A 12,252-nucleotide genomic window follows, 5' to 3' on the forward strand; every position below is an offset into this window, starting at 1 on the left:
TCACGGCCTCACGGTGAGTCTTCTCTCTCCCTCACGATGTGCTTTCTTCCCTCCTAAAATCTCTCTCTCTCTCTCTCATCACAATTGCCTCTCTCTCTCAAGCTTTTGGTTTTTCTCTATCTCTCATCTTGAGCCATTGATGAACCACCTAGTTCCGCCGTGAACCACCACCAAGCCCGAAGGTCACGGCCAAAGCTCACGGCTAGTGTCTCTCATGTAAACTTCATCTGAATGCATGAAACCTGTGGAATAAATTTTTAGGTGGGTTAGTTAAATTACAAAAATTCCCCTACTTTTTAAGATTAACAGTTAAGAATAATTTAGTGTTTGAAAAATTTTAGGTTTAGAAAATATAAGATATTTTAGTAGTGTAGATTTTAAATAAAATCACATATTTAATTAGAAATTTATGCAAATTACATGTTTATTTTATAGGCGACTGATTACGCGCCGAAAATATTGGATTAACATTATGAGGTAAGTAGCATGATCATACCCTTACATGTATGTATGATAAATGGTGTATCTTTTATAAAAATTGTATCCATGTATGCCCTCTATTGGAAGCCCTTGTTTACGTATCCAATGCATGATAAAATTATGAAAATCCATGATTTTACGGGAAGAATTATGCATAAAATTATTTTTGAAAACTCATGATTTTATGAAAGAAGTTATGCATCAAAAGATTTATGAAAAATCATGATTTTACGTGAGGAAACATGTATCTTGACATTTATGAAAGAATGCAATTTCATTTGAAATCTATGATATGATATGACAAGTATGCATGCGATTTCTTTTGAAATCTATAATATGACAAGTATGCAAGTATGATTATAATGAAGTATGAATGATAAGATATGTATCGGCCTATGTTATGATATGAAGACAGTACCTATGTTATGGACATATTACATTGTCAGGTCGTGTATGCTGGTAGTGCACCCAATATGTCTTCCTTATATATGGATTCCACAACTTGCGACCACTGGCAGAATCAGAATCTACTTAGATTCGCTAACCCTAACTCACGGGGATCAACAGTGGGTATTGGCCTATGATAAGTGAAAGATAAGTTTATATTCGTTTTCATGTTATTTACGTATGTATTTATGAGTATGCATGTTTTTCAAGAAGCCTTATGTTTATTATGTTTATTATGTTTTTCAAGAAGCCTTATGTTTATTATGTTTTCTATATGATGTGTTGCTTATTGAGTATTCGACTCATTTTTGTATATTTTTATGTTTTTAAAACTATCCCAAGTGATGAAATTTATGGGGATGAGACTACATAGCAGAACTTGACCCAGGGAGGAGAAATAGAGGCCTAGATAGTTCATATCATATTTAATTTATGACTTAAGATTTAAATAAATTGTTTTGATAAGCACGTGAGATTTTAGTATTTTTTTTAATAAGTGCTTCCGCAGACTCTATTTTGGATCTTAAGTATTTAATAAAGTTTGTTTTATTTATGGAATATTTCGCATATGATGTGTCATTAAAAAGAAGAGTTTTTAGTCAAGTTTAGTAGTATACTGGCTCCCTAAAAATTCTAAAATGTCTTTATTAGGGAGCGGGGTGTTACAAGATGGCTCCACTAAAAGCTTTTGGACCAGATGGGTTAGGCCAATGCTTCTATCAGAATCATTGGAGTGTAGTGTCAGGAGAGGTGTGTAAAGCAGCTGTGTCTATACTGAATGGTAGCTCTCTAGATCCTTCTCTTAACTACATTTATTTAGCCTTGATTCCTAAGACAAAGATCCCAAAAAAAGTAAGTGAGTCTAAGCCCATAAGTTTTTGTAATGTTATGTACAAAATAGTTTCCAAAACCATCACAAACAGATTTAAACTAGTTTTATCTGATATTATCTCCCCAAACAAAAGTGCATTTCTCCCTGGAAGGTTGATTAATGACAATATAGTGGTAGCCTATGAGTTATTACATTCTATGAAGACTAGGAAGAAGGGTAAAGTGGAGAGTATGGCCATGAAGTTAGATATGTCTAAAGTCTATGATTATGTAGAGTGGGAGTTTTTGGAGGCTATTTTGATAAAACTGGGGTTTTGTGAGAAGTGGGTGAGTTTAGTGATAAAGTGTGTTAAGTCTATTGCTTACTCAATGTTAATAAATGGGGTACCTGGCATAAGTTTAGGCTTCTAAGAGGGTTGAGACAAGGTGATCCCTTGCCACCCTATGTCTTTTTAATATGTGTTGAGGGTTTAAGCACTCTGCTAAACTACTATGAGAAGCAGCATCTTACAAGAGGGGCGCAAATGGCTCGAGGGGAACTAGCATCAATCATTTGCTCTTTGTAAATGATTGCATTTTATTTGACAGAACAAAGACTGAGGAGTGGAGAAGGATTCAAGAGGTTCTAAAAATTTATGAAAAGGTCTCAGGCCAGTTCCTTAATAAAGACAAGACTTTTGTTTTTTTCAATAGAAACGCTAAGTCAGTAGATAAGAAGGCCAAAAAGGAAGCTGACAACTCTTTTGTTTATGGAACATATGAAAAGTACCTTGGTCTTCTTGCTATGGTTGGAAGATCAAAGTTCAATATTTTTAGGAATCTTAAAGAAAGAATATGACAGAAAATGACAAGTTGGAAAAACAACTTTATATCACAAGCTCGTAAAGAAGTGTTGATTAAGGTAGTTTAGCAGGCCATACCTATGTATACCATATTTGTTTCCAAATTACCCAAGAAATTGTGTCAGAAGATCAATGGTTTGTTTTCCCAATTCTAGTGGGGTAGACAGCAAGAAGGGAAATGGATTGTGTGGAGGAAGTGAGATAAGATGAGATTACAGAAAGGAAGGGATGGCATGGGATTTAGGGACTTGGAGAGCTTTAACATAGCTCTTCTTGCCAAACAAGGATGGAGGTTACTTAAATTCCCTAATTCCTTGACAGCTGTGATATTCAGAGAAAAATACTATAGAAATTTTAGTTTTATGGAAGTAAAACTAGGTACACAACCTTCTCCTGTATGGAGAAGTATATGGTCAGCTATGGAGCTCTTAAAAGAATGGATAAGGTGGATAGTAGATGATGGGAGAGACCTTAAGTTCTAAGGTTCCAAGTGGCTACCTAGTCCCTCTTCCTTTGGTGTCCAATCTCCAGTTTCTTTGTTGTAGGAAGACTCAAGGGTTGAAACGTTAATTGATAAACAAAATGGGGAGTGGGATGAAGAAAAGATTAGAACCATTTTTCACAATGAAGAGGCTAAGAAGATCCTTAGTATACCCTTGAGTAAAGGTAGAGCTAAAGATAAAATGTATTGGGGTCCCTAAAAAAAGGATAATTTTCTATTAGAAGTGGATACTTTCTGCATGTGGATAGAATGGAGAAAAGTAAAGGAGAGAGCTCAAAAGAGGTTAAAGAGGATAAAAGGTGGAGAAATATTTGGGACTTGGATGTGCTAGGAGTAACAAAATTTTTTCTTTGGAAAGCTAGAAATGACCTGTTACCTACTAAAGTGAATCTTTATAAGAGGGGAGTGGTGAAGGATAAAAGGTGCCTTATGTGTGAAGCAAAAGAAGAGTCCCTTATGCATGTGCTGTGGGAGTGTCCTGCAGCAAATGATATTTGGGGAAATGATAAAAGCTATATTCAAAAATGGGGCATATCAGAAGGGGATTTTATGCTGTTGTGGAAGGAATTCATGTCTACTTTGAACAAGAGTCAGTTGGAGGAGTTGGCAGTGATGTTTAGAAAGGTATGGCTGCGTAGAAATGGTTTTGTTTTTAAAAAAAGATTGGATTGTCTTGGAACTTAATCATATCTGCTAAGGCTACCCTCAAAGACTCTTAAGATGCTCAGAAATCTAGTAAAAATGGAGGACAAGTTCATAATAATGTGGCTAATAATCTGAGGTGGGAAAAACTAGAAAGAGGATTTGTAAAGATCAATTAGGATGCTTCTCTGGATTTTTTTTTTTTTAATAGCTAATCAAAGATTTTGTATTCATAGAATAGGCAAAGCCCAGGTACACATGAAGTATGCATGAAAAATGCCTAGTTAAAGGTTACAATGGAAAGAAGAAAATCATGAACACTAAGACTATTACACTGTATAGCTCCCGCCCAAAAGAACAATGACTTAAAAAAGAAAACTTTAAGCTCCTCCAATGTTCTCTCTTGATCATCGAAACATCGAGCATTTCTCTTTCTCCAAATACACCAACACAAGCGTATTGGGACCAATCTCCAGATTGCCGCTACCTAAGAACCGGCGTATAGACCTCTCCAGCTTGTAGCTTGCAATAAAATCCACCAATCTGCAAGGCATAACCCAAGACAATCCGACTCTTGAGAAAAAATCATCCCATATAACCTTGGCCACCTCGCAATGTAAAAGCAGATGATCAACTGACTCCTCATGCTTTTTACACATACAACACCAATCTAGGACAATAACTCGTTGTTTCCTCAAATTATCAGTAGTAAGAATCTTGTCCAAAGATGCTGTCCAGACAAAGAAAGCTGCTTTTGAGGGAGCTTTCGTCTTCCATATGCTCTTCCACGGGAACATAGACAATCCGAAGTTCGTTAGCTTTTGATAAAAGGAACTGATAGAGAAAATACATTTCTTTGAACGATTCCAAAGCAACTTGTCTCCGGTGCCTCCTGGAATACTTGTGGAATATAATGTCACAAAGAACTCCATAATAGACTCCACCTCCCAATCATGAACTGCCCTAATAAATTCAATGTTCCATTGAGGGGTGCCATTTGAAACGACCAGAAGATCAGCAATCGATGCCTCCTGTACTCTAGCAAGCGCAAAGATAGCAGGAAAGGTATTTCACAGACAAAGATTACCACACCATATATCAAACAAAAAATGGACACTCGAATCATCGCCTACAATAAAATGTTCATGTCCACGGAAGGACCCCCAAAGGCTCCTAATATTTTTCCACACACCCATTCCATGAGTGTCTCGTATCTCATTCGAGCACCAACCTCCCCAAGCTTCCCCAAACTGTGAGTCTATAACAGACTTCCATAAGGCCTCCCTTTCGTTTTGGTACCTCCACAACCACTTACCCAATAGAGCTTGATTGAATTTTATCAAGTGGCGAATCCCCAACCCTCCCTGAGAAATTAGGGTGTAAATTATTGACCAATTAACCAGGTGAAATTTGAACTCATCCCCCAATCCACTCTACAAGAAATCCCTTTGTAACTTCTCAATGCAGTTAGCCACCTTAGTGGAAAGTGGGAACAAAGATAGAAAATAAGTGGGTAAGTTTAAAAGAGTGCTTTTAATCAAAGTCAACTACTGCCCTTCGACAAGTAAAGCCTCTTCCGCGTTGCCAATTTGAGCTCCACCCTTTCAACTACATCATTTCAGATCCTTACAGATTTAAAAAAAGCACCCAACGGTAAGCCAAAGTACTTCATAGGAAATGAAGATATCTTGCATCCTAAGGTAATGGCTAAAATATCCACATCGGGGATAGACCCCACTGGCACTATATCCGACTTTGCGAGATTGATACTCAAACCTGACACAACAGCAAAACAAATGAGTATCGCCCTCAAGGCTTGGACTTGTCCAAGGTGTGCACCACAAAAGATAAGCGTGTCATCAACAAATAACAAGTGAGAAATGTTGAGATCGCCATTCCCCACCGAGAAACCATGCATTAATCCACCGCCCACCAGACCCGCAATAATGTTGCTGAGAGCTTCCATGACAAATAAGAAAAGTAGAGGAGAAAGCAGATCTCCCTGTCTCAGGCCACAAGAGGAGTTGAAGAAACCAACCGGTGATCCATTTACCAAGATAGAGAAATGAGTTGAAGAGATACAAAATTCTACCCATTTCTACCCAAAAGCACATCTTCCAAGTAAGTAAAGAAGGAAACTCCAGTTGACATGATCATATGCTTTCTCCATGTCTAACTTGCAAAGTAGCCCGAATTCTCTAGACTTTAATCTACCATCCAAGACTTTATTTGCAATAAGTACCAAGTCAATAATTTGTCTACCTTTGACAAAACCATTTTGCGGCTTCAAGATTAGTTTTTCCACCACTGAGCTTAATCTATTTGCTAACACTTTGGAAATAATCTTGTACATCCCATTCACAAAACTAATGGGGCGATAGTCTCTCACATCCCGAGACCCCACCTTTTAAGGAATGATGGCTAAAAAGGTGGCATTGAGACTCTTTTCAAATCTAGCATTAGAATGAAATTCAAGAAAGACTTGCATAATATCTTCCTTGACCACCTTCCAACAAGCTTGAAAGAAACCCAAAATAAAACCATCCGGACCAGGAGCCTTATCACTTGCCATATCTCTAATAACATTGCCCGCTTCCTCTTCTGTAAATAGCCTTTCTAACCACCCTGCACTCTATTGGTCTAATGTTGAAAAAGACAAACCATCCACTCTCGGTCTCCAATTATGCTCTTTAGTTAAAAGTTATTGATAGAACTGTTCAATGTGGTTTTTGATTACCATCTGATCCGAAGAAGCAGTCTCATCTACCATTAGTACATCAATAGCATTGTCCCCCTCTTTAAGCCAAAGTACCCTTGATTTCTATCTCCAGGAAATCTCCTCCATCAAAGTAATCCTTTCAAGATCAGCAACTACTTGATTCTTACGAATTTTATCAAGTTCTGAAAAGGTTTTGGGCTCCTCCTCGCCTTCCAGACCTTGTAGTTCTTCCATAAGAGAGCACTTCTACTGAAGCACATTACCAAAAACTTGTTCATTCCATTGCTTTAGGTCTTGTTTCAGCACTTTCAACTTTTTTGCTATAATAAAGCTTGGAGAGCCCTGGAAACTATAGGAAGTCCACCATTGATTGACCTTGTCTACAAAACCATCAGTTTTAAGCCACATATGCTCAAATATAAAAATACCTTCTACCCCCTTGGATGCCTCCACAATCTAACATGATGGAGAAGTGATCGGAGCATAAACGGGGTAATCTTCTTTGAGCAACATCCGAGAAATGTGACTCACAATCAGGAGTTAGCAAAAATCTATCGATCATCGACCAAGATGGACAATCACAATTGTTGGACCAGGTAAACGAGCCTTCTGATATTGGAATGTCCATGAGCTCCTGTTTTGAAATGAAATCAGGAAAATCTCTCATAGCTGGAGAGATATGAGAAACACCCGACCTTTCGCTTGGAAAGCGAGATGTGTTAAAATCCCCCCAATGCAACTTGGTAGCGCCCACCAACTAATGACTCCCGCTAGCTCTTCCCACAAAAACCGTCTCTCCGAATCAATATTTGTGCCGTAAATACCACAAATGCCCATTTGAAACCATCTTCTAGATTAACAAAGGAGCAAGCAATTGTAAAATCACCCACACACTCCTCTACCCTTTCCACCACCCTTGTGTCAAATATAATTAGAACTCCCCCAGAGGCTCCTTTAGAGGGAAGATAAGACCAACCGACATGTTGTCCTCTCTAAAGACTACGAATTATTTGTCTTGAAATAGTTTCCAACTTAGTCTCTTGTAAACATATGATGTCCCCTTTCCATTGACGAAGTAAATTTCTGACTTGGAGCTGCTTGTTAGGATCATGCAGCCCCCTCACATTCCAAGATAATATTTTTGGCTTCATGGGACAACCATTTTACCCCTCCCCTTACAATGCTCCCGAGTAGAGTTCATCTCACCCCATCCTTTTTCATTGCCCATGTTAGCCTTTTGAGTTCTCTTTTCCTTTTTTTAGTAAAGCCAAGGATTGATAGGACTTGGATTGAGCGTTTACAGCCTCTACAACTGTAAGTAGGGCCATAAATCCAGCTTCAAAATCCCTGTAGAAAATTCCTACCATATGCTTAATCTCCATCGCTCTCTGAATAACCCAATCTGACACATCGGGATGAAAGGAGTTGAGTGGAGCAGGTTCAACCTCCCCATCCCTATTAGCAGTAAACAGAACCAAAGAGCCAGAATTTTCTAAAACACTGGGTACTTCTGTTGTCTCCTACCAATTTGATCAGACACCTGGACCCATTCCTTTCCCACCAAAGGGACAGGAAACAACCCAAAAGGTGCTGATAGCACTATCTGTGTCACCACCAAGCCAGAGAACTCAGCTAAAGCACTATTTGTCTGTGCCAACTCACCACACTGTGACAACGCCAGAAGAGGTATCGCTGCCAGAGCTTCGAGAGCTGGGCCAAAGCTTGCCGGCAACCAAATCTGTGCCATTTGCCACCTCGAAAGATGGCATCCCACCCGTGAGCTCCCCATGCTCCACTGATGCTTGCGTAGGACAGATGGCTTCATCGGGGGAATCTGCCACATGGGAAGTTGTCACCTGGATCTCCGTCATCGTGGGTGTCAACGCGTGGATCGTCGACGCATGGGGAGTCGCCTACTACTGTACGAGCTCCGGAGCCAAAATGAAATTGCAAAGGCTCGGGAAAGCCTCTGCCACAACCCTCCTAAGGACCCCAGAACTGGCTGATAAAACCTCCTGCATCAACCCCTCTGAGGTGCACAACAACTTCTATGCATTTTTCGGCAAAAAAAAAGGCTCTCGGCATTACTCAAAAACGCTACCGCTGCCAACTCTGGCACCCCAGACATTGCCGTTGAACCCACCGCCACCTCTGACGAACCCGTGACTGCCTCCGACTACCCCTGACCCATCGCCAACAATAGGGGTTGAGGCCCGCACGGTAGTATTGAAATACTGTTAGCGGCCCTTTGTCTCCAAGCAGGCTGGGCCTAGAAAACATGAGATGGGCTGCTGGGCCCCTTGAAAACTGGCCTGCCTAGAGACTGGGCCTGAAGATTGGGACACTAGTTGACCCGTTGGGCCCTCAAAGGCCACTCTCTTACCCTTCAAAGAGCCTTCTCCCTAGATTCCAAAAATTGGCCCATTAAAAAAGTCTTCTCCCTGGCCCATAACATTAGTCTTCTCACTCTGCAGACCCTCCTCCACGCTGCGTTTAATAATCCCCATATTAAATTGCAAAAATCCCACTTGCGTCTCCATCTCAACCAAAGCATGCAACAGATTTTCCAAACTTGGCCCCGACAGACTCCTGCCCAAACTTGCCTCTTCACAGAGCCACGTCTTCACAAAAAAGGAAGAAATTCCTATCCCCTCTGCAGGTTTTGGAGCTTGAGACAAAACCTCTATGTACGAAGAGGAGGCCTGGTAACCCTATGGTGGAGGAGGAGGCTTCCATGGGAGGCTACCTCTGTTATTCCTTCCCAAAGCAAAGGAAGTTGCAGAAATATCCTTCAACAATTCACAGAAATTCCTCCAACCTATCCCTTTCCTCCCTTCCGGTATCATAAGCCGCGGCATTTCTCTTGACCAAACTTCGATAAGGAGAAAAAACTCTCGTAAGAGTTACTCTGCTTCTGCATCACGAACACTTGAGAACCATTTCTACGCGACCTAAGGAAAACTCCCTCAATAGACAGACCTTCCTCCACCATGGCTGCCAGCCATCCCAACGAGCCTTGATCAATGAAGATGTGATTCATAGCACGAACACTGCTCTCTGTGATTCTCCACCACTTTGCATTCATCTTCTTAAAATTAAAGCATTTTTTTTTTATCGATAATAACATTCCTACTAGTCCCCATCACAAGACCACTACAACAAAAAACTGAGAAGAAACTGAACTAAGAAACAAGAACTGGTCTACAACCACCATTAGTGAAAGGAACACCAACGGAAAGATGCAGCATTTTTTCCTCAAGTTTACGGAGAGAAAACCTTATGAGTACTATTAATTGTGCTTCTCAGGATTTAAAAAGGAAGAGAATGGGAATTTGTATTATGATTAGAGATGAGGAAGGGGAGGCTATGGTTGCTGTGTGTGATCAGAAAGCAAATGTAGAAGCTGCAGCTATGGCAGAATGCTATGCTTTGAGGAAAGTAGTGGAGTTGTGTAATGATCTTAATATTCAAAAGCTAGATTCGAAGGTGATGCAAAGGAAGTCATCTTGGCAGTGTGCATTGATGAAGAAGTGTTGACCTGCTATAGCTCTATTGCAGAGAATGTCAGAGTTTATTTCAAGAATAGATCAAATTGGACTGTATAGTTTGCTCATGGAGAAAAGAACATGGTAGCTCATACTTCAGCAAAAAAAGCATTAGTTATAGATGAAGAAAAAGTGTGGATAGAGAATGTCCCAGATTTTATTGTGGGATGTCTGGATAGAGACAACAATTATATTACTTGATTTCTTAATGAAATGCAAAGGTTATATTAAAAAAAAAATGTCTTTTTCAGATGGATTAATGTGGGACCGAATTGAATGTGATGTAGGATTTCTTAGATGTTTAAGATAGAGATAGGGTTTCATCCATCCCAAATTCAACATTTTGTTGGAATTGAATGGTCCAATTTAAAAAGAAGGAAAAAATAGTGTTAAATGTCTATATAGAATTCAAATTGCTTAGAACTGTCACACAAATATTATTAATTGCTGTCAAGACCCATGCATCTATTATGTCTATATTTTTAAATTGAATCTTTAGTCCTATTTATGGTTAATCATCCAACCTTAGGCATAGATTCTTTAATCACAAAAACTAAAGCCACTCTTATGATCAACCAAGTTCTTGTTGGTCATCTAATATCATCAAATCCACTCAACCCCCACTCCTTGTTCAAATCAATTTATGAGTTTGCTAGTAATTTTTTTTTTTGGGGGGAAAATCAGCTACTTCATATTAAAAACACCTAAGAAGGTTTTGAATACAATAAGGATAATCCTCTACATGGATGGATTCTTCAGAGAGGCCTAATGAACTCTTTGCCAAAGTATCAGCCACTACATTAGCCTGCCTAGGAACATGCTTAACAGACCAAGGACTAACTTGTTCTAGCAACAACTTGATATCTTGACAAATTAGGCTAGTTGAATTCCAGCTATCCTCCCTTACCATTGATAGCTTTTACCACTGTCATGGAGTCCCCTTCAAGGATAATATTTGAGAGACCGAGTTCAATACAAAACTGAATTGCTCTTAAGGCTGCCAATGCTTCCCCTAGCAATGGATCCGGGAAAGAAGCTCGAAATGATCTGAGAATGCCTATAACCAGTCCCTTGCAGTCCCTGACAGCTACTCCAATGCCTACCTTGCAATGAATTTTTTCAATGGCTACGTCCCAATTCACCTTGAAATTGCTCAAGTGGTGGCTTAGTCCATTGGATAGGGGTTTGAACTTGGTTGCTTTTCTGTTTCTGAAGGCTCCTTAACGTATGAAAATATGAGATACATGTAGAGACAAGGTTATTAACTTGTTGAGGGGATGAAAACTAAGCATCAAAGACCCACTTGTTCCTTCTGGACCAGAGTTGCTTAGTGGTGAATGCCGGTGCTTGATGTTCCTCTTCCGGAAGAGTTGACAAGAGCTGTTCTAGAATCACACTAAAAGGAGCTTCATCAATACTGCATTTTTGGAGTTTTCTCGAGCTGCTGCACCACACATCCTGAGCAGCTATACATGTCCAAAGAGTATGGGAAATGGTTTTTGGTTCAGACTGGCAGATTGGACACAAAGGGGAATCAATCACCTTTCTTCTATGCAGGTTCACCTTGGTGGAGAGTATGTCTTTGGCCGCTCTCCAAAGAAAGATCTTGACGGAATTTGGGACCTGGAGCTTCCAAATGTGATGCCATATTTTTGTGCTGTGAGATGGCTATGAGGTTTGTCCAAGATTTTCAGTATTGAGAGATGTTTGAAGATGATATGCAGATTGCACTGAGAATTTGCCATTTACAGTGCATCTCCAAGTCAGTTTGTCATTGCTTTGCATGGATTGATATGAATCTTTGCTATGATTGCGGCTTCAACTGGACTGAATAAATCATGGATCAAAGGCATATTCCATTGAAGGGAGTCTTGATCAATTAAAGAGGCCACCGTAGCCTCTTGGGGCAGAATCCTTGGATAGGATTGAATTTTGTAAGAATATAGATAAGGGATCCATCTGTCTGGCCATATTTTAATACTTTGACCATTCCTTACCTTCCATAGAAGGCCTTCAAATAGTAGAGGTCTTGCTGCTGTGATACTTTTCCAAATAAAGGAGTCACCATTCCTTATTTTTGCATTGTAGAAATCTCCTGAAGGGTAGTACTTTGCTTGGAGAACACGTGTTGCAAGTGAATATGGGTTTGTGAGGAGCTTCCATCCTTGCTTAGCCAAGAGAACTTTGTTAAAATCTTCAAAATCCTTGAAGCCCAAGCCCCCCCTTTTGTTTTGACTTTCCCAT

The sequence above is a fragment of the Juglans microcarpa x Juglans regia genome, chromosome 5D (assembly GCF_004785595.1).
Source record: "Juglans microcarpa x Juglans regia isolate MS1-56 chromosome 5D, Jm3101_v1.0, whole genome shotgun sequence".
Taxonomy (NCBI): domain Eukaryota; kingdom Viridiplantae; phylum Streptophyta; class Magnoliopsida; order Fagales; family Juglandaceae; genus Juglans; species Juglans microcarpa x Juglans regia.